The following is a 27390-nucleotide window of genomic DNA, read 5'->3' as shown; positions in this document are numbered from 1 at the left end:
CGAACAGCGAATAATAAATGCTCGACTGTATTCGACTCGGGCAAGAAGGATTCTTCCCAGGATCGTTAGTACAATTATTACGTTCGATTAATTAAATGCTACAGCACCGAAAAACGCCTTTCCCGGTGTAGCTGATTGGCACGAATTTGTCGTTTCTTTATTTCTTCCAATGGCCGCCCTACTTCTTCACCTCTTGCGCACAAACCGGTTGGCAAAGTTTTACGAAGTGTTTCACCGGAAAACTTATTTCTCCCCCGGGGAGGCAAAGGAAACGAAAAACAACAAACATCCGCCCGAAACGTTTCCAATCATTTAGTTTCATTTGCTTTCTTTAATGTAACTGCTGCCGCGTGAATAGCAAATTACTTATTCGCACTCGCGTTCCAATTGTTGAAATTTGCTTCTCCCGGTTAGCTTTTTTCTTTCTTTTTTTGTGCTGATTGCTTTTGAGAACGTTGTAAGGTGGATTGGATCACTTTCCACCCTGCCGTCGCCTGAAGAAAAATCGCTCATTGAGAAAATTCAATGCAAAAGTATGGAACGTAGTGACGCACAATGAAGGTAAAGTCGGCTGTCTAGAGAAAAGTGATCGTTTTCCACGTGCAAACCACCTCAAACCATGAAATCCGTTTCCCGGACCAATCTATCTTTCCTTACCTTGCGTGTTTGTTTGCCCTGAAGAATATCTTTTCACGCACCGACGTCATTGTACATGGCAGGTTGGTGAAAGATCTTTAAGCTTTTATTTTGCAGCCCGGCCTTTATTAGTTGAATGAATGGAATTGGTGGAAAGCGATGAAAATGATTGCGAATTCATTTGTTACAGATTGAGCGAATGGAATATGGAACTGCTGAAAGGTAAGCAGATACTTTCAATGGGCAGACGGAGATGAAGTAAGGTATGATTTCATCATGAACTTTTGGCCCAGTTTCGAAACCTCCTTTAGAAAGGGTAGCATTTCGATTGACATGGGGTTTAAATTTTTGTTTTAAAGATGAAATTCAATGCTGTACTAGGGTAGAAGAAAATTCAATCATCATTAGACTATTGAATTGTAGCTCAAGACAATAAAAAATCTTTAGCTAAAATATTCATCTCAATGTTTTCTTTAATAACTATAAAAATTTCTTCATGTATTCTTGTATAAGAAAAAATATATCACATCATACAAAAAAAGAAATACAAATTTCCAAACCGATAAACTTTACATGTTCCATACAAACCAGAAGAAAATAATCCCTGTAGAATTCACAGGGTGGGGAAGGCAAATGTGTAACTTTCCCACAAAGTTCCCTTAACTTGTTGGCCTTTTATTATTCCAAGGGAAAAAAGAACGATTCATAGGGAACATGTTCGATTCGCTTCCGGTGGTTACTGAAACATCAAATAGGAGGGCTTATCCTTTACGTCGAAAGTTAATGTACCGAACAGGAGGGATGTGTGGGTATGCACACAATTTGGAGTTCTGATTGGGATTGTCCCATCTTTCGAATTCCCCGAAGGCATCAACATGTCCCCCAAACTTATCCACCGGTGGTTGATTGTGGCCACCCGTTGTCGCTCGGTTCGCTCTCTGTCAACAGTAGCTGATGGCTGCTACAACAACCGTGTTCATGAATAAATGAATTCCATTTCCACATCAATCCCGGTTTACTTCCACAAAACACCCAGCGCCCAGTCACTGGTTCGTTCCTCCAAACCAATCACAACCATCCGCCACCGAATGATATGTTGATTATATTGAAGTGCGTTTCGTCTTCCGTTTTTTTCCTCCTTCGGGCACGGGGTGTGTATGTGCTCATTAAAAATGATTGATTGAGGAAATAATAAACACTCCTGTGGCGCTTATATGCCCGAAAGCGTCATTGCTTCATTCTCATTTCATGAGGATTAAACGAGGAAGCTTTCACAGCGACTGTTTCGCTTTTTTTGTTGTTGCTCCGATCAAGATCACGATAAAATGGCAAAACGAGCATCGAATGACCGATCGCCATTTAATGAACGCTAACAAACTCACAGGCACGTGCATAACCACCAAATGCTCACATCGGGACGGAGGATGTTCCTTTCATTGTCCTGCACAGTCCAAATTGCCAATTGGCACATCCGGCTTGATGCGGTGACGATGCTGCTTTCTCGCACCATCGTTATGAAAAAGTTTACTTCACAGCATTCTCGCAGAAGAGTTTTCATCCATACGTTAGAACATCTGCAGCAAATTAAGCTGGTGGAAAATGTGCACAACTTAATGATTCATTGCCGTGGTGTAGGAGCAGTGGAGCGAACACGAAGATCAGGACGACGCCGTGCAGTGTGAGTATTTAGACGTGAACAATTAATTATTCAATAGCTGTAACTTTCGCCCAAGCAGCGGACGTAGGATAAAGGATTTGCGATCTTTTCCGAGACAGTGCTTTTAAAATATTACTCTTATCCACAACCATGGAGAGCGGGAGGGAATTACGGAAACCGAAGTGTAACGACATTATCCGAATTGCTTTATTAAAATGAACTAAACTGAATGAAATCATTCTTGCAGCTAGTTCATTTGCAAATCCTTTTTTTGCAGCAGACCACCGACTCTATTGTAGCATGGTTAGAGGGAAGTCAATTTCTTTTTGGGGGGAATTATGTTCTTCTTTATTCCTGTCCTAACGTCACGTATAAATCTTTTTCACACAAATTTGCATACCTCGCCGATCTACCCCGTTCCGCGCGCATAAGAAAGCCATGGGGAAATGTAAATTAAATTCCTGCTGGGAGTACACTTCACAAGAAAAACGATGACCTAAAACCTTATCTTTGAGCTTCCTTGTTGAAGTCTTTATGTGACAATGAACTCGAACACTCGAAGTGGCACAGCTGGATAGAAGCACGCTACCAGAGTCAGTGTAGCTTCAAGATCTTCAGCGCAAGACAGCGAGGAACCTTTATTTGCGGAGAAAGAATAGCTCCTGAGCACAAAACGATAGATGGACATGCGTATGCTCAAACAGTACTAAACGATGGAAGGCAAAAAAAGAGAAGGACGTTGGAGAGTTGAACTTTGCGCAAATGTAAGCTCATGGTGTATAACCAACTGTCGCTAATGCCGTTTGGAAAGGATTCTTTTTTCCCCCTAAAGAAGTAAAAATCCATCGCATTACGGGGCAGCAGTGAAATGTTTCGTTTGCTCAGTAGTTGGTCTTCGAAAAATGGATACAGAAATGGATTGTGCTACAGATTGGTTCCAAAAATAGAAAGCACTGGAAAGCGTCAGAAAGCGATTTTCGGCCAAGTTTACCTACTGCCGTTTTACACACCCGATTGATGATGGAGATGATGATGATGATGATGATGATGGTGGTCGACCCTTGGAGTCACGCAGTCTGTGTTGCTGTCACAGAAGCAAATGGCAAACGTTGTTCGTCGCAGTACACGTTTCCTTTCCAAACGTGCTCCTCTATTCCCACTCTCCTGCTGACCGATACCATAACCGAAGGAAGGAAAACAAAAGGACCTCATTTTTGTTGCACCATCCAAGAATCGCCCAATCTAATGACCCTATTTGTGCGCCAGTGTGCGCGCCCCATTTGGCTATGTTTCAGTGTTTGGCTGTGGTCCAAAAATAACAAAGTACACAGAGTTCCAAAAACTCCAAAACGTCCGCCCCGTTTATCCTTTTTCACCACCGTTGCTCGGCTTATTCAGTGTTATGTGTATGTGAATCGCTTTGAGAGGCACAGTGGCGCCGCATGATGAAGATCCTTTCTACTTCTACTTCGCTGTGAGTTTCGTCTTCAATGCGTCCCTTCAGAGGTTCTTGCGTTGCAACACACCGAACGTGGTTTTTGATCGTCACGTCTTTTTTTCCATGAGGATAGTCCAAACAACATTGCAACATACCAGCATAAACATAATCCCGCCCGAGCCTTTTTTTGGTTTGGTTTTGTTTTTCGTAAAACCCAGAATTCCAAGGATTCTGGTTGCGAAATAAAATGAAGTAAAGCTTTCCGACCCCCGTCCAACGGACGCAGCCGGTGTACATATTTGTTCCCATGCTTTGACAGACTCGCAAACGCAAAACGCAGGTCATCATCGTGCGCGGGAAATGTGAAAATATTGCCGACGACCGGAAAGATTTATCACTGCGCTTGAAAGAAAGCTTCTGTTGGAGATGATGTGTCTAAAAATAATGTAACAACAAAAAAAGCTCTCCGCTACCTCAACATACAGAGCTCACATACTAAATCATCATTCTTCCTACATCCATCAGCAACAACACTGATGCTCGCGCGTTTGCTTTTTGGTAACTAAAAGCACCGGGTTAAGCGAGTAACCGCGGTAAGAGCAAAACGGGGAATAAATGCGAAATGGTAGCATCACTTACCATAATGCAGAAGATCCCATCACAGTTTGGAAGATGTCAACTCTATGGTGGCCGTCTTTATGTTTAACACCTGCCCGAGAAGAGAGAGAGAGAGAGAAGAGAAGAGATGAAATTAGCACACACTGGTAGGACTTGCAGCGAAACGGTAGTTACACAATAACACAACAATTCTTCAACAAATGGAAATATAATCCCTGGCCGTTCCTCCAGATTGTGAAGGTGGAAGCGTAACAAAGGAATGTGTAAATGTAATCCTTTGTCTGCAATAATTCCATACAGGTCGCTTCATGCTGTGCTTCGATAATGTTGGTACCTCGGTGAGGTTGAGTCAGACTTTGTAGGCTTTATTATTTAAAAACATATATATTTTATTCTTTGACATGACAGCATCTGATGGGATGGTGTTTTGTACAATGTTTAAATGCAATCTCCACAAATTTCCCTTTTGTGTTACTACAATATTCTGGCACAATTGCGATGTCGACTTGTTACACAATGTTAATGCTATTGTGACATCATTTAACACTTTTGTTAAATTAACTTTAACAACTTTAAAACGCCTTGTAGGCTACGAATTCAATATCCTTTTTGCCAGTTTAAAAGGTCATGCAGCTAATAGGCAGTTTGCACTGGCGAATCAAATCCAAACGAGGATCAATTACATCCATTTAAATAAAACAAGAACTAAAAGTATAAAGGTAAACAGATCCGATACATAAATTTTGACTGCGAGTTTTTTTTTGTTGCTTTGCGTAGGTTACGTGAATCGCGTGGTATGAAAATTCGCGTTGCAAATATCGAATATCGCCACCAAAATCAACGTGCGCGACAAGAATGTGATGGTAATTTATGGCATATTTTAAAAAAGAAAACACATCGACATATTCCCCCATTTCCAGTGACTGCCGAGCGGATGCTAGGAATTGCTTGTGATGCGAAGGTATGAAAATGTGGAAAACAAAAGCATTGCGACAACACAGCATCCCACTCCAGATGAAGCATCGGGACATTTTTTTGTGATGGATTTTTTTTAATATTTTACTAACCGATTTACAGATACTTTTTTTTCGTTTTCATTGATTGTATTTTGTTAACATATGCGTGTGTGTGTGGTGTTGTTTTTTTGTCTTTTTTTAAACATGTAGTAAAAAAACTAAAATTAACTGACTGCATCAACCGAGATGCACACAGGATGGGAAAAGATTGGAAAATGTAGTGAAATAAAAGTACTAATTTAATATGCATAAAAATGTTGCAAAACAGTAAGAGAAGCCACTGACCGCTACACTGTTCCCTACTGCTGACAGTGAATGTCCTGGCGTTATCGAGATGTACGGTGTACAACAATGAGGACGAAAATAAAACCTCCCTCCCCGGGCAACGGCATCCACGCTGCCTCCTGGGGCAGAGCGTAACAATAGCCTGAAAGGGGCAGAAAAAGGGCTTCCTTTCACCGCCATCAATCGATTGATTGGCATGTGTGGTGTATGTGCATCGTGTGCAGTGTCAGCATTCGGTAGGAAGCGACAGAAAAAGGGTCTATTTTTAGTGACAGGCGAATGCGTGCCTGTCATCGATTTTCATACAAAAAACACACACGCATCGGTTTGGAAGGAGCGAAAGATATCCTGTCCTGAGATGGAGTTCTTTTTTGGTCTAGAACTTTTCTGTCTCTCGTACCTTAGACAATCCATTTATTATACCTTTCTGCACGTAATGATTTTCCTTTCAAAACAGACACTTCTTTAATAAAACGTTACATCTTACAGACGGCTGAAGAGATGAACGGAAGATAACGAACGGACAGGGAGAGGAAATATGTTAATGGGATGCTGCTTAGAATGCTTTTATCATAATTGAAACACGCTTATTGATAAAGTGTGCGTAAATGTGAAAAAATAAAAGCGAAAGGGACACGTACGACATACAAGGATCGGGCATGTCCTTGTCACTCACAAACGATGACAGTAGAGCCACCATCAACGGGACGGTTAGTTAGACAAAACTTTCTGCAAAACCTCAACAGAACAGTCTACCATAAACCATAATTTCTGTCCGGAACTTACGACAACAACGAATGCTACAAATAATGAAACCAAACAAAAAAAAACTCCCTGACTGCTTCTATCTCCCGAGCGATTTCTTTTCCACAGACGAACACTTACAATTTTTGGGATATTGTTGAATGCAGAGTTTTATCGACGTGATTAAATTTGCTTTGGTTCATAACTTTTTATTGCCCATTTCTCACGCGCTCCGTTGGGTCACAGTCAGTCACCGTCATTTGGTGGTTATGTTTGTTGGGAGAAAAATATTACAAAACATAAAAAAAAATATGCACGACTCCATGAGCGATTTGTTACAAAGACACCAAATTGCTTCAGGTGGTAGAAAATGAAAGTGTCACGGGGTTTGTAAATGCTGATGGCAACGGACACCCATCATCATGGCAATTATAACTACACCTGGTGGTGATGTTATAGCTTACAAAAGGCCGAAAGAAAAACAAAACCTTATGAAAGTTGACGGTGTTTTAGGCTTGCAACTCATAATGAATTAAATTTTACCGAAAGCTGTTACATTTGTGGTCACCGCTGTGTTTTGGGTGCGATATTTACCAAGCCTACCATAGCAGTGTTAGGCAGTGGGCTGTGTAAATCATTAGAGAATGAAAATAAAGAAAACTTGGATGTTATATTTAATAAACCGATTTCATTGCATTAGTTTTTTGAAATCAGTTCTATTCTCTTTACATCAATGGAGACGCATGGTGCTTTATATCACGCACCAGAAAATAATGATCATTGCTGATTTTTTACACACCATTGCACTCTGTTACAGAAATCGCTCAAATTCGTCACATGAAGCAGTTATCATCATCAAGAAGAAACAGTAAGCGACATGGAAAATGACACACACAGAAACCTTGATAACTTCGGTAAAATTATTCTTCTCCGCTACGGGCTGTATTGGGTGCATGGAACCGTGTCGAAAATTAATGTCTCTATGAAATTTTCCTGGTGTTTCGTTCCATTTGTGGTAGCAGAATGAGTAGAATTAATTTCCACAGAAAATTTTGTATACCGTCCGATGATTCACATGATGTAGTTTGTAGCAATTCCACAACCGTCGTTCATTCCTCTCCCATGTACCTTTTAATGGACAATTCACACACACGCACACGATACCACAAGAACGATATCTCAATTTAGGAGCAAGGATATGGTGCTGGCTGGTGATATGTATCTTATTTACATTTCCCCCCCCCCCCCCCATCGATTCCATGCTTCACACCACACACATACACCCTTCGATCAAACACACACTCTAAACATGTAAAATGACATGACGAGACAACTCACACAACGTGCCGGCTGTCATCGGCAAAAGGGCCAGGAATGCTTCCACACAACGTCCTTGCCTCGGTACAGCACGGCTGATTGCTTCGCATAGCGAATGAATTTAACATTCCAAATATTTTATGAACATAAACCCCACTTCCAAAACATTTTCGGCCATGTTTTCTTGTGCTGGCATCTCTTGAATAAGGGAAAAGCGTTAGTTTGATGGCTTTGCTGTGATAGTGTGTGTTCTCGTGCACTGCCACATATGTCAGTTTTTGGATGCTGCTAGAAATAGTGAGTTCCGACAGGGGTTGTAAAACATTTTCAGCCTGCAGCCAAGCAAAATAAACTGTTGAAAAAGTAATTTTGTAGAGCGAATTGCATACATTTGAGAACGTGCTTTGCTATTCCTATTGTATACTTTTAGGCGTTTATGTATACTTTTGAGCAACTGTGCATTATTGTCATGGAATTTGAGTAATGTTTTGTCCCTTTTTAAAAATTGCTACTATGCACTTGAACCACTAACAATCTTAGTGACAGAACACACAACAAAACATGACGTGCTATAACAAGCACTATGCACAGAAGGTGGTTTTGGCGTTCAATCCTATAACGGAGCGCAAACAACCATTGTGACAACCGAACTTAGTCCGGGAGTTCTGAGGGCCGAATGCTTTAGATTCACAAAAATCGATGAAACCTCAACAGCATTCAGAATTCTTGTTTTTTTGTTACTTTCTCTGACACATTCACGGGACGGTAGGACAAAATACTTCACTCGCTAGTTGCGTTTGCATACATTTTCATCAGCAGGGAGGAATACAGTCCTATATACTAGAGGGCAGCTGCAGGTCGGTAGGAAGTAATACAAAATTGATGTCATGACTTGCTCTTCATTAAGCGGCCACCAGTAGCGCCGTACAGCATATATCCGTTTGCCGCGGTGAAATTCTTTTCTATTCTCTGTCGTACCTGGGTTTGCTAATGGAATTTTTGGCTACAATCGAGGTAAAATAAAAAAAAAATGGAAACAACCATTCATGCGGAAAAGAAAAACACAAATGGAATAGCAATCCACTGGCAGCAAATCTAGTCGGCGTATATCTAGAGTATGTACTAGCCCGCTTTCCAAAATCCTACTCAGGGATAAATTTGAATACACAATAACCAAGAAAAGGATACCGAGTACCTTTTTCGCTAATACTACCTACACTTGATTTGAGCCGCTCGATTCGTTACGGTTTGTGCAGTGTCTTTTTTAGGTGAGTTAGTCGACCTACGGACGGTTTCATTGTCCTGCCGAGAGGAAAGGATTTTCAAACACGAACCGTACATACCACACCGTACTCGTCATCATACTCAAGGATGGGATTCTGCACAAGGAGGTGTCGGTTTCGAAATGGAATCGGGGTCGAGAGATAATTAATCTACGAACCTCCTTTTCGAAAACAAAACCAACAGAAGAAAAAAAATCGTTGCATGGCCGTTGTTAATCCTTTTTATGGTTGAATTCCTTCCTTTGCTCCCGACCGGATGTACAGATTTTGCCGATGGCTGGTGAGAGTATGGGAATGGATTGGCGTCATAAAACCGAAAGCATGGTATGAAAATGGAATCATTCTCGACCGGGGCCGCTGAAAGATGATATATGCAAGAGTAAATTTTTGGAATAAGTAAAACACTTTCATCCAATCAACGTCGCTCGGGAAAGCTGCCGCCGGACGGAAAGGTCGTCATGAGACGACACAAAAGACCATCATCGTACGTACTCGCCTCCTGCCTAAAAGGATCGCGAATCCTGCCCTTAATGAACAAAGGACGGACGGTTCGATGCGTGTCAGTTCGATCAGAATTTTGACAGGAATGATTTTATAAAAGTCCTACCAGTAAATGTACTTAATAGACACATTTGCTGTTGTGCGTGCTTTCCCTAAATTAGGTTACTGTACACATTATTGTGTGTCTGACAAGACCATCCAATTTACCATCATTTTATACAGTTGACTAATTCTTAGTACTCGTTTGTAATTAAGTTACTTGTAACGGTGTGGCTTCATCAAAGATTTAAGAGTGTTCCATTTGGGATGTAAACCATTCTATCGACGAACCAATCGGAAAGTTCGGCACTAGTAACTCAAATTATTTCCTAATTGAAAGGCTTGATTCGTGCGAAAAATTTAAGCTTCCTTTCAGCAACCGGCAAAAAGTTAAGTCTTGCCCGTTTATGTAATTATTGTATTTTGTAGTTTAGCTTCGGTGAAGGAAACTTCCGGGAAATTAAAATTGAAACAGAAAGAGTTTTTTTTATTTAAGACAATCGATCGGTAGGCTTTCCTTTGCACGTTCCAAGCAAACTTTCATCATCAGCATCTGATTAAGTAAGTTTTCTGTACAGCCGAAACAAACAAGCACAAAAAATAAGACGATAGTGCAAGGTACTTAAAATTGCCTTTTGTTCTGTTGTTGATTATAAAACAGCTTATTTTTGAAGAGCATGAAACATTAATAATAAATAGTTGTTCATTTTCATTTGAAGTTCTTTGCAGTTGAAGCTTACAAGATGTTTACTACAAATTTGCGAAACATTGTTTATTTTGAAAACTACTCCAAAAAGCAAATTTGTCGAGAAAATTGCATAACTTTAGGGGTTTTATTTGTTTAAGAAGGGGTTTTTATTAAAAATTTCCCACAAGGTATGCAATTCACACATGAAAATGAACAGATAAATGTCCAAAAGCCTGCTTACTATTTTTCCGTCTGCAGTAAAAATAATAATGATGGCATACAATTGCTTCATTAGTTCCGTATATGTGGTGAAACACGCAACCAACGATAAACAATACGGGGCCAATTATCTGTTCAATTTGCATTCAACATGTACCACCAGTGCACAGCACCGGTGGTTGAACCATCATCAGCGACGGGGTTTTTTTTCACCATTTTTGTTTTATTTTTATGTTCACCATGTTGCTGTAATTACATACGCAACAGTAGCGTCGGGTAGTGTGTGTAGTACTTCAACAATAAACGAAAGGTAGCATGAATATTAAAACATCAAAAATGAGCTCTCCGTTCCGTTTCTCACCAACGCCAAATGCCCCATAGGACGCCAGCATAATAAATCGCATTCCATTCAGTTTGCGGTTCTCTAAAATGGTGACCTTTTCCATGTTTCCTGTTCGCTGTATGCATGCTGCACTATTGCACTCTAACCGTACAGGTCATTCAGCAAGCGCACAGGGAATAAACGGAAAAGGTTAATTCGTTCATTTGAGTACAATCGTAACGAAACTAAAATAATCGTCCCGTTCGCCAGCTGACATTAAGCGAAATTGAGCAGTGTACATTTATTCGATTTTAATTACTGTGAAACATAATCACATTAATCATGCTGGCGTTGTTTATTATTAATTATTCGCCACACTCTCTTTGTATTCGCGCGTGTGTCTACTGTTTGCATAATATGCTAGAGAGCGAATACACAAACAGCAAAGTAAAGGTTTCATGCTATGCTACGTTCGTTCTACTGCTTATGCTGCAGTTGTCAGTTATCCTTATAGAGCTGAGATGGAATATTGGAAACTTCCCGCAATAACAAAAAAAAAGTTCGTTCGCTTCGATACGTTTGCCGGAAATGAACGAAACATGTGAAGATAAAACATTACGCTAGTATTTATAGACCTGTTTTTCACGATAAGTGCACATGCTTCCTTCGAGAACGGTCGATTTATGGAGTGAAAATACTAGAAAAAGCTTTTCCACCATAAGCGAAATTTGTCGCTGCACAATGCGATATGATGCATAGGTGAATGTTGCTGCCAAAATAAATATATATCGATGTGTTTGTTTGTGTTTCCGTTTTTCCGCATTTCTCCTAATGTAGCGGAAACGTCTAGTTTAACGAGACATGGAATCCTCTTTCCAATTGGAAACATTTCCTCGTTCGTTCGAACATTATTCATTTATCTCTCCCGCAAGGGCAAATGTAATTCTACCCGGTGGTTGTGTAAGGCATGTTTCCCACCCTAACTGGCATTCGATCGAGGTTTTGTTTTGACATCAATCAGGAAAAAGGATATCGAGATGGGGAGAGATCGAGAGAGTTCGAAAGAGAGAGCGCGGGAGAATATGTAACGGATGTACACTGATAGACAAGCGACGAAGAATGAAATCAGTAAAAAAGGATAGCAATATGCTGCATAGGAAAACCATTACTAGATGAAGAAGAACTTGAGTTTTTCACAATTTCCACAGCGAAAGCACAGGAATCACAACTCGCAAAACTGACCAGAAAACGGCAACCAGCATAGAGAGCGGAGGAGCAACACAAAAAGTAAGTCAAAAGAAACAAACAACAAAACCTCGAGCCAGATTTCCCTCAGCGACTTTGCGTTCCGCTCAATTCATTGTGGCAGGACAACAGCAAGAAAAAAGGGTAGCGAAAGAAATAGGCGCAGCCAGCCGGTGACCAAAGTTTGCCTAGTTCAAACATTGATTTTCCGACTTTTTTTCCTCTGTATTCATCTCGATGTTGAAGGATTTCGCTTGCAAAGAGCCTTGGATAAAAGTTTTTCGATTTTCTTCGCATCAATTGATTTCTTCGAAAGTGTAATTTAAAATTTAAACTAAGTATCAAGATGAGACATGGCTATTTGTAGGCAGTTTGATCAATTTGGAAGAGGATTATTTCCATTAATACGGATGGATAGGGTGAATAAGCTCCCAAAAACCAAAAAACAAGCATAATATTTCAATGGCGAGAAACTTTCGCCATTATTGTGTGAGGAAACATTAACTGCTTATTTTATTTCTATACACAAACGATACAATCTCCCACATATTTGACCGATGGTAAAATTTCGTTTGTTAGCGAAATTGACCTTGTTTTCCAAACATAAATGTCAAAAAGCCAGCCAATGTACAACAACATAATGGGCGTTCTAGTGCAACCGGATAAACGATTACAATCGTGCACGACCCCTGAAGGCCCCGGACCGAATCATGTTTGCTTCCATTTGCCATTGCCTGATTCGTTCGTTTGTTGGTTCATTTATCCGCATCCCATAACCGCATCGTTTTCCCCCAACAAAACGGGTCGATATATTGGGCCACTTCAAACACGCTCGGACGCAAGTATATCAAGGTCCGGCAGAAAGTATGTCCCCGCCCTGTTTTAACCCACGGATTCGTGTTCCCCCAGGGGCTCACACAGTTCTATTTGCTGTCTAGCAAGCTTATAACGATTCAAGGGTATGTGCGCGCGCGCTCATGAGGATGCATGACATCTCGTTCAATAATTTTGCCCCCAAAAATAGGGTCCCCCGTCCGTGCCGGGGGGAGGAGGACCACGAATGCCAAGCATCGGAACAGAAGCGTCAGACAGACAGACGCGCGGTTTTGAAAAATGGAAAAATAAAACACGCCCATAGAAAGTATGGGCCGCAAATTCCGATGCATGCATCGTTGTCCACAAGGAAAAACAAAAATCCAATGTTGCGTATTTATTTATTTATGCATTTATTTATGGGTCTTTTGCTCGCGCGTCACTGCACACACTCACACAACACTTCAGGCATCGGGCGATTTATTTCGAGTGTAGTGGCAAGTATTTTATTTCCAGCATGCCAACTGTCGTCTGTATTTACGACCCTTCTTCAGTTCCTGGGCGCTTCACATCTCACATCCGTGCACGATCTCAGTGACCTCGGGGTGTCCCCCAGGAGGCTCCGGACGAAACAGTCGGTTCATGCTACACTATTGCACCTGATACTATGCGTCGTTTATTTTTGATGCTACCATCAATGCGACATTCCCACCAGCAATGGAGTCTCGCGGGGGAATTCTTCCTCCTGATGGGGAATGCTGGATGTGATGTTACCATTATCGTTACCATTCTGTTGTCTATTCGGCAAAGCTGGTCGGGAAGTCTGGAACGTGGTTAAGCATTTGGGCAAATAGTTTCAAATGTTGGGTAAATGGTCAATCCTCCCGTAATGCAGCAAACGACAAATGTCCATGAATTAATGGCACGACAGCACATAAGGAAGAAACTCGTTGGATTGGAGGAGATTTAAAATCAATATTCACTTCTCCTGGATAGTGTATAGTACACACTCTTAACATGCCTCTTTAAATTCTGATGTCGAAACGGTATCCTAAATGTGATTTGTAGGTATACGATTGTCAACGAACAATTTGTAAATTCTGTCATTCGCAGGACGACACAAACCCAGTCCAGACTTCTCCAATTGTCGTTCAACAGGACGATTTTATACTCCACAGGACATACACACAATCCGACCGCTCGTCCATCAAGTAAAGCAACATCTCCATGTAAAACAATGCGCAGACAATGTCAAATTCATAAACACTTAACCGATCCGAAACGGGACCGAAAGACAAAGACATCACGGGTAAGAGGGTACACAATGGTCTCACGATGAAGCAGAGGATGGCGTTGGGACAAATTGAACTCTTCTCCACAAAACCGCATCCAATTTGTACCGCCGCACCGGGTCTCTGGCAGTCTCAAGCAGTTATCCTTGATCACATCCTCCTTCTCTTTCGCTCGGTATCTCTGCCGCCAATAGGGGCAAACATTCGGGCGCAATGAGCGAACCCCCGGGGCGGAAGGAGCGTCACCACGATCGGGGAAAAGTGGGAAAACTTCGCATACGGCAAATGACTTGCGATCGATATTCAATTTCACCCCATGTATCCTTCCACCGCCCAAGTCCTCCAACAGCCATGGGCAGGGAAGGTGAAAAGGCGGACACGCTCTAAATCGTTGGTGCGCGTATAAATGATTTACTTGTCTTCAGGCAGCACCCGACACCGAGTGCCCACCCTGGTGACTTTCTTCGCCTTCCCATGCCTACAACCCTCGTGAGAATTACCCGGTGGGAAAATGGATCCGAGATTTTGTGAAACGTGATGCGATTGGTTTTGAAACAGCCATTCCATTAGGTGGATGTCAAATAAAATTATCGCCCGTATCGCAAACATACGCGCCACGTCAGGGGAGCGGTAAGTTATCGCTTGAAACTCTCGTTCGTACGTTTGCTCGGTTCAACATTTTTATCCAAGCGGTTTCGTGATGCAGCAAACCATATTCATAAACATCGAGAGTACATGTGATGGTCGATCAATTTTTAGTGAACAAATTTAAAAATTCATAGTTTATCATTGCAGATTGCACACTTTACGACTGTTTTGACTTCAGAGAATTTCTTACCTTCCAGTTAAGTTAAGGATTTTGTTAGACAATATTTGCTTCTTTAGCCATTGATACTAGCTCGTTTGTCGTCCTTTGCAGGAATCATTTATGTCATGTTCTAGAACGGAACGAAATCTTCGCCCGAAACGAAATCTAACCTTTGCACTACAGTTCTACCTTTACAAGCTCAACCGAATCGCCGGAAGCATAAAACATCCGCACAGTATCTACCACGCTCTTCACCATCGCAACACGGTTGTGTAAATGTCAGCGTTAGTGAAGAATCCAGGTCGATCAACGACGGTAGGAGATGGTTGCAAAACATCCAATATGCAGACACTGGCAGCAAGCTAGGCATGGGATGGTGGCCCGGAATGGAAGGTGGTTTGTTTGTGTGAATTGTAGGCTTATACTACCGTGTCCGTTAAATGCAGATAGTCCTTCAGATCGGAATGGAACGGCAGAAACGATTTGATGGACCAGAAAGAATGCTCTAGAAAAATTGTTCGCTACTAACCGTCGAACATCCATGACGGGGGAAAAAATGGGAAGAAACTAGGTCTCGCTTTTATGTTTTTCATTTTTATGTTTTTTTTTGCATTTACGTGAAAGTCCTTCAGGCAAAACGGACGTTAGAATTACGGATGCAATGACCTGATTTTTTAATCAATTCGTGTTCGTGGTACTTTCTCTAGCATGTCGTTTATAATTATTTCCTTTCAGTTTTGTAATGTTTTAGCTATCGCATAAAATCAAAACCCATATCAACTGAAATTCTCCATTTCCAAATGTAGAAAATCTTCTTTTCCATCCCGCTGGTGTTGCACAAAACTTAAAGCTGAAAGAGGGAAACGAACGTGCCAAAAATAGCCTGAATGGTTGCAGCATTTTATGCTCGATGTTATCGTCTCACTGAGTTCTATACGATGATTACAAAAAAAGAACCCGCTTGGAATCGATCCATCGTGGGATGGCATCAAACCCTGCCTCATCTTGCTTCTCGTTCCATATATTGCTCGTTTGCTTAAATCCTGCTGCTTACCTTCGAAAGCAGCACACCTCCGGCCACACAGGAATCAGAAAAGCAGAATTATCAACCGAGCCTTAATGCTCTAATAATTAAGCTCTTAAGGTGAGCTAGTGCTCGTGTTAGGTTCGCACTGGGTGGGCTCGATTGCATGACGATATAGCGCCTATTATGCGAACACTTCTTCATCCGCCTTCGGTACGATGCAAAAGGCCAGCCCATCATTAAAAAGGTTTATTGAGGTAGAGAAAATTACGCGCGAGTTGGCGAGTGAAAAACGCTTGGCAAACGGGGAAAACTTCAACGTGTCAGGGTGAGTGGTTTCGCAAGGATTACTGCACCGAACCGGGATGAAGCCCATCCTGGGAATTGCGTTTGTTTGGTGCTTCTGTACACTAACTGGCTACGTGAGGAAAAGCGGAAAGCCAGACAACGAAACCGTTTACGGATGAAGGATAAGAGGAATCAGACATGTTTCAGAAAAGTAGCTCACCGTAACGAATACCTTTCTTTCTCTATATTTTCCACTAGATAGCCAGAGCCACCACCATTGCTCTGCTATCGATTCATGCACAAAACGCAGCATCTTCCATTACGCAGTAGCACAGTATGGCTGACCTAACCTTGCAGAACGTCAGACGACGATGGTAACTTCGAAGTGTGACACACCACATCCGACGGGAGGATTAGATTTCCTGTCACCAACATGAGCCGCGTTTTTCGTACGCGCAGTACGCGCCCGACTGGAGCGCTAAAGGGTGTTTTGGATGTGGCACCGGGTGGCGCTGGGTGGCGCAATATTCGAGACTGCCGTCGACGGTCGCTGTCTGGGTATGATTGTTGTGATTCACAGCCCAACCCATGGATGGATTTCTAGCGAAACAGCATCTTGGGATAATAGAGCCAGATGTATGCGGTCACACTCATGGCACGATGCTGCTGTTGGCCATTGTTTCGTTCCGAGTTCCGAAGACGGGCCTTACTTCCGGGCTTTGACGCATTCAAGGCACATTTTTGCTGTCTCAGTCAGTCGAAAAGTGCCGGGCAAGAAAAGGAACCCTCCCATTTTCTTGTTGTCGTTTATGTTTTTCCTCTCCGTTGGTCATCTGTCAGTCACAGAAGTCGTGTAAGAAAGTTGCTTCCAAGAAAGTGTTACAGTACCAATTTCGAATGACGTCAAAATGGTGTGCAGATAGATACAATATTCACCTTATTTCTTATTGACAGCATTGTTTCATGTTCAAAAATAAGAGCATAATAAACGAATGTTTTTCCAAGCTTTGTACCGTAAAAAGACGATTTCCTCAGCGAGTTGTATATCGTCCGGTGAGTTACGATTTAAAATAATTTTGTTGTACTTCATCTTTTTGTCCATCGGAAAAACATCTCTAAGTGCTTTTTTTCTTAAGATCAACAAACAAAAAACCAGAACATGCAAAAAGAATCTACAAAACCAAGTATTGCCATCTTTTGTTTACGGCTTTTTACATTAATATAACATTACTTTGATCCTTCCGGTGAACCCATTGGAAATTCTTTTTTGGAGGGGAAAAATGTTACAGGTCGTTTAGAAGGAAACCAATTTTACTGCGTTCCGAGCGTCCCCAAAAAGGCCGGTAGATTATGAACCACTTCCCCGAAGTCTAAATGGTTACGGTAAAAGCAGAAGGATGAAAGAGAATTTTTGGGCCACATCGAATTCAACACTAATGGTACGTCAACTGGGGGATTTATTTGCGCTTGCACCTGTCGGATAGAATAATTCAAAATCGTGCACGATATGGGGCCGAGACAAACAGGGTGGGGGTTTTCTTTTCCTACAACAAACTTGTGGAATCTTGGACAAACACCTGCTTCGTATGAAGTCCGGTCCTTCTTCCGTTTTTCTTCCGAACAAATTCGATTAGAAAGGGGAGATAGAAAATCAGCCTTTAGTTTTATCATGTTTTAAAAAAGTATACCGTCATTCTCCTTCACGTAACGGGCGAAAAAAAATAATAACGTGTTCTGCCTAAAATCCCCCAAAAATGCTTTACATTTTCCTCGTCATTCCGTTTCAATAATGTTACGGCTTCCGATCGAATTTTCTCTCCCGCCCGTCCACTTTAGCATGGTATGGAACCATCTCCAGGAAGGAAAATGTTTCCGATACAAGCACCGTGACGCAATTTTCAGCACATTCTTGACCATTTTGCGGAAAGCATAACGACCATCGGGGTCTACCATGGCCGTACCTATTCATAAATCAATTTCCATCGTTTCACACCGGCTTCACACTATCCTTGCATGGTGAGATCCCATGGCAACTATAACCAGACCGCTCCCTCGCAGAGACCATCATACCACATATATATAATACGATATACATTATTGCGAACCATAAAACGAAGAAGAAAAAAAACAGAACGCGGACGGCGAACCACGATGACAATAAATTATCACTTTAAATAACCACCCAACTTTCTTCATAATAACCTAATGGGTGCGTATTTTCAATCGGCTGGTGTGAGGAAAATCGCCCCTATTTCCACTGGCTAGTTAGAGATGTTATCAAACGCAACGACAAAAAAAAAACTTCCCAAAATGGAGTTTTACACAAACCCGTCGAACTAACTGCAATGTCTGCCTGCTGGAAACATCTGTTTTTCGATAGACGAACATAATAAATTGAATTTCATAATCGATACACAGCAGCTTGTCCACTACCAAAAACGACTACTATTAAACGGAGTGCGTCCAACCAAAAAAAGCATAACCTTTGGATGTGTTTGTGTGCGATTTTTTAAAAAGTTTGCAGCAAACAAGGAAGTGAAATAGCTTCATATCCGCAAAGCATGTCACTTGAAATTTCATTACTGCCACAGGATGTTATTCGAGAACGGGCAAGTGTGATTAAAATATATGAAATTTTTGCACTGCGTTTTGTTCACCTTAAGGGCAAACGTCTCTAGAAAAACCACTCTTCCATATTTCTAAAAAAGATCAATTTTTCCAGTCTTATAAACGTAATACCAGGACGAATGTTGTGCTGACTGGTACATCCGGTATATTTTCTATTTCCTTTCACCCTTGTCACGATGGCGCACCCAGGTCAGTATGGGTTTTTTCTTTATGTAATGTTTGTCTGCTATGAAGTTACAATATCCGGAGGCTACTGCTACCGTGTTTAGCAGCAAAGGGCAGAAATATTTCGATGCAATTTATCACACCATTTACTGGTGCAACCAGTATATCGTACCTTCAAGTTATGAAATACATTCATTGAGAGTAAGTTCTTTTCAACCAACAATGTTGCGTGTTGCATGCTAGACTCTTGCAACTTTTGCACTATCTTTAAGTTTAATCTTTTTTTCCTTTTCTTTCGTTTATAAATACGGTTTTTGCCTGTTTGAGCGTTGTTTGTCTGGCAGATAGAAATGGAATATAGCAATCCACCTAAACAATAGTAAGGGAAAAGATGAAGTTGTGTACATTCTGCAGCTCTGTTGTAAAAAGGGGAAAACCATTCACGAGACGGTGCCATTCTCTAATCCTGTTTAGATGGGGATTGTCCGACGACTTCGTAAAGACATTGCAGTGTGCTTGAGGGTATTACCGTGCGGATTCTAATGTGTGGAGCATTCATACATGGATTTTTGCGATAAGCGCTAAGAATACGTGTATGAATTATTGTATTCTGGATATTTTTCAAAGGCTTAGATAAGTGAAGTCAAACATTCTATAAATATATCTGTCTGATATAAGATGAACTTGACATATATTGTTTATTTCTTTAAAAAATGTTGTCCATAAACACACAACATTAATCTAGAAATTCCTCAAAACATTACACCAAACATATTTAAGATTTGATTATATATCTTTTTTAAAGAAAGTGTTTAAACATATTGTAAAAATTCTGGCAGGATAATAGAATAAATCTGGAACAGTACATCGAAATGAAAAAAGAATATAAATTGAAACGAAACACAACACCGCTCGGTACAGGTAAGGAATTTGAACCAACAATATTCACCTGACTCGTCTACAAATCACACTACCAACCGTACCCGCCGGTTCCGATAAGGTGTGTCAGAAGAAACAATTTATGTGTTTGGCTACCATTTTCCTATCCCAACGGAGAACAACCTTCCGATGGAACGCCAAGATCCCGGTGCCATACAAATTCATGCCCTAACGTGCTAATCTAACTAAAAATATATTCCACATTCAAGCTCAAAGACAAAACCGAACAATAGCTCACTCGACACCACCAGCCTCTAAACCTTTTCGGTGTACCGTCAAGGGACACTAACCCTTAGACTACGGGAAAGTTTTTCCGCAAATAATGCAAATTACATTCACAAAAGCTTTCGTTTGTACAGTTTTCTTTTCAGCATCGTTTCTGTTGCAAGAACAGCCTCTCCGTTCATGCTCGTACGCTCTCAATACCTTTTGCAGAATATAGTAAGAAACACACGAATAGACCGAACGACTGAACGACCGATGGGAAAACCAAAAAACTGCACATTCGATTATCTGTCAGATCGATGATAGAACATGATATCTTCGAACCAATGATCGAGAAAGGGTGAAACTAAGCTCATAAAGAAAATCGGTTCGAATAATCCCTAGGCAGCCACTTAGTTCGTCTAGCTGAATAAACTAGCCCAACAATGTACTCGGAGGGATTATGGAACACAGCAAATCATGAATAGTTGACCTTTGCAGGATATTGGTGATTTTAAATGAATCTTGCTTCTTCTAGAGCTTTAGCAGTATTGTTCAAAAATCCAGATTAAAGAACTCCATTCACAAAATCTGCTCCACATACAAAATTTTATACGGAGAATAAATGAAAGTTACGATTGCAGCAAAAGCGTTGATGTAATTTATTTTATTAAACAAGCAAACATGCTATAAAGTAGCATTACAAGTTAGAAACAAACATTCACATACAAGAGCGAAGAATAAAAAAACATATTCTCCAATATAACAAAATGGTAATAAATACTTCCTACTTTTGCTGTTCAAATAAAGTCCTTTTTTCGAATAATCCCTCAAAAAGAAACTTTCTAAGCTTTGCACGCCATTTTTCACAAGCAATCCATCCGCCCACTAAAGCTATAAAAAGAAAAGCTAAAAGCTATACTAGAATCCGTCATTTCAATTGCGCTCAATAATCTGACAGCCGTCCATGAATGGTGCGTTTCCTTCTTTCTATGACCTCATGCTACGAACAAACGGAAAATCGACGAAATAAAAAGTAGAAAACATCCCGAAAATTCCCACTACTAACAAAACCTTGCTCTCGTTGCGTCTGGCATCGTGAAGCGGAGGAAAAAAATGACATGAATGAAGAAAAAAAAACAGTTCAACCGCAACCTGTCATGGACGATTTCCAAGGATGACGGTAGGTTAAGGACTGGTTTATGCTGCGTTTTCAAACGTCGAAAGGCGATTATGATGGTGGTGTATGGCGAGAACGATGATGATGATGGTTGGCCAACATCAATCGATATGATTCCCTTCCTGTGTAGACACTTCATCCTACGAAAAAGAAACAAAAAAACCCCCGGTACCGAAGGGTACAAAGTTCTGTATGAAACGAGTGTCTACTTGACGCTTTCCGTTCGGATCCATTGTTTTGCCGCGATATGAAAAACTGATCACCAAACGCAGTGTATTTCTGTCGATTTGGTGTATCCCATTCTTCCGCCAGCAAACGTCAAACATCAAAAATCGAAGGGCCAATGTATTGTTGCACAAGGTATTCTCACTCTATCTCTCGCTCTAAATGGTGGCAAGCGTTGACAAGGATTCAACCGTACCAAGGACGAACAGTTTGAACCGGGGGCGGAAAAATCGCGTGTGGGAGGAAATTAGACGCGAGCTTCATTGTGAAATATGTATCGTCGATTGACGACACCTTAGTGGCACCTTTTGACAACGACGTGAAGCGGCAGAGCGACAGCGACAACATGAAAGTGTCACCTTTCTGGCGTGTAATTGGGTTCGTTAAGGAGTCGAGCGCACGCGGGCACTGCTGTTTCCAACCCCTGCAGCAGCACACGCCATTACGGTCTGTGTTGTTGGTTTGTGGTTTAGTTTTGATTAATGGATGCAACGTCACCAGCTACCAACAAGCCAAGCGCCGGCTCTACCGAACACGCAGGTGGACGACAATGGCCCTGACAAACTTCGTTAGAGACCTGGGAGATATTTCAACTTTCATTTTATTCTACCGCAGAAGGATAATTTAATGGACGATCATTCTTACGGTAGGTGGTAAATATTAGAAAGCCTACCACAACAGCTGTGGCCAACCGTGCCATATACAATCGCACACCCAAAAGGGGGGCCTCAAAAATCATGCGGAGCAAAAGCTTCAAAGTTGGATGACTTTTACGACAAATCCTCCGTAGTCTGGGTAACCATGCTTAACCGCACGGCTCACTTCGGCGCGTTGACACGGTAAGTTGGGGATTTGAGTTATCGATCTTTTCTAATCCTCACCAGGCACGCGACAAATCGGACGTGAAACCCATTTCATCCGTTCTGGGAAAATGGAACTGGTGTGTGCACGAAATGGAAAGCTTTCTCTGGGAGCGAAGGCACGGCAAACATTTCGAGTTGAATTGGTAAATTTGAATTTGCTTGTTTTTGATGTTTCAAACGGAACGCTATATTAGGTGATTGTTTTGTCGTACGATGCTAACTTTCAGTTGCAGCTAGCAAGTGCGGAATATGATTATCAATCACCGGTAGGGGATAGTAATGAAGGATGACATTTCTCGCTGATTGAATTATACAGCTGCTGAATTAGACAGATCAAGAGCATCTCCATCAAATGCCATTGTGAGGTGTGAAAAGTCGCATAAATTAGTTGCCTTTAAATTAAATGCTCATCAACGCGAAATTGATACGAAGGTAATGTCAAAGCTGCTACCATTTTGTACGGTCCAAGTCCATGTCCGGTTCAGAAAAAGGTGACTAATTTGACATTGGAATGAAAACCTTTGGAAAGTTTCGAGAAAGATTGCATAGATACTGCTAGATGAAATATCCATTCCATCAGGAATTAAGTAATTAAGTAATCAACCCTTGCTATTCCCCTTTATTTTACGATCTTTTCACAGCAGAACTCTACCAACCTGTCTCAAAGATTGATCCAAAATCCGTTGATTGAGTGCGATAGTCTTGCTGGGTAGCAGCAACGCTCTTAGCTAACGATCTGTAACGAAAACCACCGAAAGAGAGAAAGAAAAATTGTATTAAAGCAACATTAGCTTGGCAGTTGGGAATAAAAACGTCAAAATGTCGGTTCTGAAGAGGTTACAGTGAGAATTTTTTTTTCTTCAAAATTTGCCAGACTAAATTTATCGTTCCCCCGAGTATAAATAAGCTAACAGCGCGGGTTATAAACTACGATGGTTCGTACGGTAGGATGAGAAAAACGGGGTATAATTTTTGATTGCCACCTTGATAAGGAACCCTGGACGAACACTATTCATGCTTCTACACTATTCAAACGGGTCTCGCAGCATAAAAGTTCCACCATGAATAGTGCCCCGCCGCCGCCAGTACTCGCTCCAAAATCCATATCCAGATTTTGTTGAGACTTCTGGGAAAGTTGATGCTTATGACAAACTTAAGCTCAATCTAACCGGTTTAATCTGATCCTAGCGTCAAAATGTTACCTAGACATGGTTTAATATTGGGCCGGTGAACTAGTCGCCTTCGACTGCCACGAGCCATTTTCAACTATTCACGTGAAACTTCGTGAAACGACGAGGGTCCCGGTCCTAGGCAATGAAGTTTGATTTGGGCTTGAATTATTAAGCAGCACGTTATTAAACCAATACGTTCCCCGTGTGCTCCGTGGTACATTTCGACCTGGAATCGAAGCTTTGGAGGTCAAGTTGTCGTATGTCCTCCCGCACAAGATGGCGCTGCTGGGCCGCTAGAACGTGGGAAGTTTTATTCGATTGCCTTCCAAGAAGCACCACCACCCGCGCGTATCGGTAGGAAGTTGGAATTGGAAAGTTTTTTGGCAGCCACACGCGGCCTGTGTTTATGGAAAGAAAAATGGAACGCCTCCGGTGGGGAAAAGTGGATGGTTGGCGCTTCAGGCCAACCACACAACATCGTGCCATTATTTTCGATTAAGCATGGTGGTACCCCACACGACGACTTAATGTATATTTCATGTGCAAAACAGGCGAAGTTGGTTTTGGTAAATGTGTGTCCTTTCCGTCAGTCTGTTCCAGATCTTCATCCGATCGTCTTTCTACACTCGACACGCCGCAGTGCAATCGATAACTGGTAGACGGAAAAGATAACACAGAAAAGAAGCAACGTGAGCTTCGTGTTGGCAATGGCTGTTTTATAGGCCTCCGTATGCATCTTTGTGTGTATGTGGATCAAAAATTTACCATCCTTTGATAAATTGATGAAGTTCCACTGTGCCAACGAATGCACATTGGCCAGTCGCTCTATACACGGTTGAGGACGGTTTCCTGACCACAGCATAAAGATTAGATAGGCTCATAATTATGAAAATTAGATTACTTCCTTTCGCTCACTGTACACACGCATAGCCCATATGTCGGCTGCCGCGTGTAGCAGACCATCAAGGGGTGTCTTATTTTGGTTTGGTTGCGAAATCCATTTTATGTCAACACACTTTCTCAACGACACTTGCCAAAGTGGAATTTATCCCACAGCCGCATTGGACCGCACACTGAACCAAAACGCGTCCAAACGATTCCGACGTCCGAATTCGAGGCACCCCAAAAAAACACCTCCTCATAAAAGAGCCCAACTCCTCTCTTTTTCGCTTCACATGTTTAGCAACGGGCAACCGTAAAAGGGACAAACGTCTGATGTGAGCAATACGGACGAAGCCCCCGAAACGTCTCGTACTGCGCTGCAGCCAGGGTTCAATAAACATATGGCATTGCGTGACTGGGGCACGTTTTTGCTTGCCTGACGAAGAAGTATTTTAGGTGCAGCCGTCACTGGTCGTGGTAGTTATGCTGCTGTTGGAGGGTGCACGAGTGCAGAAACTTGCCTCCTTCTGTTTGGTTCTTTTTTTTCTTAGACCATATCGCACAAACACACATATTGTGAACATGCGGACCAACTACTCAAGCACAGAAATTACTTGCTTCTTCTAGAACAGGCGCAAAACGACCCACACGATAATCACAACGGAACTCAACGGTAAGATATGAAGGAGTGTGGTTGGAAAACACAACAAAAAATGGCCAGAATGGAAAACTTATTGAAAATTCAAACCACGGAAACGCTTCCAGCGGTATTTGTATGTAATTCTCCTTCATGCCCATCGCACCAAGGTAAACTTACTGGACATTGGAATGGGTGTTGTTAGCGAGAGTTGGGGGATCGCTTTCTATTTTCTTACCTACGACGAGTACTTTGTCCCTTTTTTTATTCTTTATCCTCCTCTCTGCTTGAACAAACCTGTCCTTGCCACCCATTTATACCCACTAATATTTGGTCAGCTGTTTCTTTACTTTCGATCGAGCTTCCATATTCCCCTATCGCACACAGCAGTGCACACTTTTCCACTTTTATGCTTTTCTTTCTATTTGCACCCCGCCCTTGCAGTCCGTAAACCGCAGTCCCAGAATTCAATTAAAAAGTTACCCCACGTACTTTAACCTTCCGAGTTGCCGAGTTTCAGCACTTGTTCTCGCTGGAATGCAGCGACGCGACCGATAGGGGAGAAGAGACAAAACAAGTGCAAAAAGGATATTTATGTAATGCTACAAATTGCTGACCGCTGGTTGATTGTGGTACAAAAGGCACAACAGTGGGAACACATTAGTTGTACTGAAAAGAGGTGAGCTAATTTATTTTTGCACGCGTTTACTTTCTAGCTGCTGGTTACGGAAGTGCGGCTAACGATAAACAGTTGATGTTTGTTGATTAATAGAAATCACATAACTGCAAGTATGTTATAAATGATATCATACCCTGTGTCTCCTTTTAATCCTTTATTTCGTCCTTATAGTCTTCGTTTTGTTATTTTAAGATCAAATTTGGGGTTCTTTTCGTTTTTGTTGTTTAATGTATTGTTTTGTTTTGTGTTTTATAATTGTTCTTGCTTTGAATAAAGTCCTAATGTTAGTTTATTATGCGCTTTATTTTGTTCTACTTTTCTTCTTGTTTACTTAGGGTTTCTTTATCGACTTGGTATGATATTCCCAATTTTTAAATTAAGTTTCAATTAGTCATGTATTTTTGCACTATTTTTCAAGTTTTGTTTGACATTTCTTCTTTATTATTTTTTGAAAAAAAATCTAAAAAAGATACGTTTTCATACTATTATTCAAGTTATACATCTTTTTTACTGGAAATTATTTCTTGCAAAATATTTCCCTCTTTTGTGCTCGTTATCCTTGTACTTAAAATCGGTAATTGAGTACCGGCACTTAACTTTGTGCGGTCGATGCAAATCATCTCCACGCACCGCACCTACAGGCAAACATTGTCTTTTAATTGAAATTCTTTTCACCCAGCTCGTGTTTGTTGTTTGTTGGCTGCTTTTCCACCCACTTTGTAGGATGTGCATTAAACGTACATATCCTGCCTTTCTGACACGACGGCGCACAAAAACCAACCCTTCGGGAGGGGAAGTTGTTAGTGGAGAGCGTCAATGACATTTTACCGGTTTTTGAAAAGTATACCGAGAGGGAGAAAAACAATACACAATCATCCGATAATGTGTTTTCATGCGGTGGCAGGGAATGTGGCGTGCAAAAAAAAAGTGTTGCTCCATTTCATAACATAAAAAGGACACTCCTTAAAAATCTGGAAAAGCTTTCCCAGTGTTAAGAATCAACTCGAAACTCGAGCCAACTGCTGAAGCCGGTGCTCCTATTTCAACACAACCAACAACCATCACCGGTTTCATCCACTTAACTGCGCCAAATTGTGCAGAGCATTCGAAGGAAGGAAACAACTTCCCTTGACACGCAGTGTGAGCGACCGTTTTCCACCCTCTCTCTCTATATACGGTCGCGTGGAGGTTTTTTTGTGTTGTTGTCGTTGTTTGCTATTTGTGTATTGTTCGTCGAGTGGAGACGGTGTAAAAAGAAGTCTTAAATATTTCACCCAGAACACGAACGCAACGGCAGCGCCATAGCAGCAAAAGCAGCAGCTACAATAACAACCTCCCGATTACTATACTCATGAATACGAGCGAAAAAAAAACATACGAAAGAATAGAAACTCCACTTCGGATAGGCTCCGTAGCCTTAGGGTTTCCTTTCGTTGTTAACGGACAGAATTTATTGTGACATCGTGGGCTGCAGCACAACCATTGCATTCATTTCCCACCTTCCAAAGGTGATTCTCCTCCTGATTCTTACCAACTACCTTCCCAACTTCTCAAGCGAAGGCTACGCGTGTATCAGTACGACC

The 27390-nt window shown here is 41.5% G+C and overlaps 1 protein-coding gene across 5 annotated transcripts in view; it reads right to left on the bottom strand.

Moving 5' to 3' along the window:
- Positions 1 to 27390, bottom strand: part of LOC125763505 (stress-activated protein kinase JNK) — a 278718-nt gene that overhangs the window by 13225 nt on the left and 238103 nt on the right. For 3 of the 5 annotated variants that reach the window (XM_049426769.1, XM_049426767.1, XM_049426768.1), the window contains 2 exons: positions 23094 to 23173; positions 4371 to 4440 (listed from right to left, as the gene is read on the bottom strand). The gene's annotated coding sequence lies outside the window, so the exon portion shown is untranslated. The remainder of the gene's footprint in view (positions 1 to 4370; positions 4441 to 23093; positions 23174 to 27390) is intronic. The other 2 variants (XM_049426771.1, XM_049426770.1) reach the window with 2 other exon arrangements.

Source organism: Anopheles funestus, chromosome 2RL (genome assembly GCF_943734845.2).
Source record: "Anopheles funestus chromosome 2RL, idAnoFuneDA-416_04, whole genome shotgun sequence".
Classification (NCBI taxonomy): domain Eukaryota; kingdom Metazoa; phylum Arthropoda; class Insecta; order Diptera; family Culicidae; genus Anopheles; species Anopheles funestus.
The sequence above is the reverse complement of the archived record's forward strand: the minus strand, read 5'-3'. Positions and strand labels throughout refer to the sequence as shown.